Source organism: Tupaia chinensis, unplaced genomic scaffold, assembly GCF_000334495.1.
Source record: "Tupaia chinensis unplaced genomic scaffold, TupChi_1.0 Scaffold143886_1, whole genome shotgun sequence".
Lineage (NCBI taxonomy): Eukaryota > Metazoa > Chordata > Mammalia > Scandentia > Tupaiidae > Tupaia > Tupaia belangeri.
The window spans coordinates 1,057,470-1,058,718 of record NW_006203737.1 but is presented as its reverse complement, the minus strand read 5'-3'; positions in this window follow the sequence as shown (position 1 = coordinate 1,058,718).

Below are 1,249 nucleotides of genomic sequence, written 5' to 3'. Positions count from 1 at the left end.
AAAAAAAAAAGAACTTTGCCAAAAAGTGCCTGTGCTCACCAGAGACAGAGACAGAGAGGGAAAGTGAGAAAGCACTCCCATGGGAAGTGGCCATGCCATAATCGCTTCTTTTTCATTTTTTTTTTTTCTAGATTTGGGGCATAAATGGTCTGGCTGTTTTCTAAGCTCCTGGGTCAGGGACTCAAACTACACAGTTGGCCATGCAAGATCCAGTTGCCTTAACCACCACACCACAGGGTTGTCCCCAAAGCTGCTATTATTAAACTATGTCTAATAATTTTAAAACAAGTGAGCAGGTGGTAAAGGCGGCTGGCTCCCACCTGGCCAACTGTGCAGTTTGAATCTCAGACCCAGTATCTTGGAAAGCACACCAGATGCTGTGCATGCATACCAAAAATCCCAAGAGGAGAATGAAGGAGAACGGATTCCAGTGTGGCCATTCCCCCTCTCCTCCCCCCTTGTGGGGTACTTTCTCACTTTCTGTCTCTGTGTGTCTCTCTCTGGCAAGCATATACGCCCTATAGCAAATTAAAAATAATTTAAAAAAACTTTAAATTTACGACAATAATATCTCTCTAAAGGGAGAGTATCAATCAAGAAAGAAATTACAGAAATTCTGGAGTTGAAAAGCCCAAGAACAGAAATTAAATATTCACTAAGAGAAGTCTGGCAGATCCTCAAAAGATTAAATGCAGACTTACCATATGAACATAGAAAGCTGCATTATTCATAAAAACCAAAAATGGAAACAACCCAGATGTCATCAACATGTAAAACATGGAGAAATCATTTGTGGCCTACTCATGAAATGGAATATTATTTGACATTACAAAGGAATGAAATACTGATACCTGCTGCAAGCAACATGAATGAACCTTGAAAACAGAATGTGAGAAAGTAGCCACAGACAAAATACTACATACTGTGTGACCACGTTTATAGAAAATGTCCAGAATTGGCAAATTTATAGACAGAAAGTAGATTAACCTGAATTAAATGTAAATGGAAAGGAGGGATCTTATTTGGGCAAATGAAATATTCTAAAATTAAATTATATACTGGGGACCAGCAGGTGGTATGGTGGTTAAGGTGCTGGACACTCCCACATGGTCGACCACAATTCAAGTCCTAGACCTGGGGGCTTGCTTTCTCACTGTCCCTCTCTCTCTTTCTGTGTCTGTCTCTGGTCAAAGTAAAATAAATGAATGAATAGATAAAATTAAATAAAATTATCCTTTTTAATTTTTTT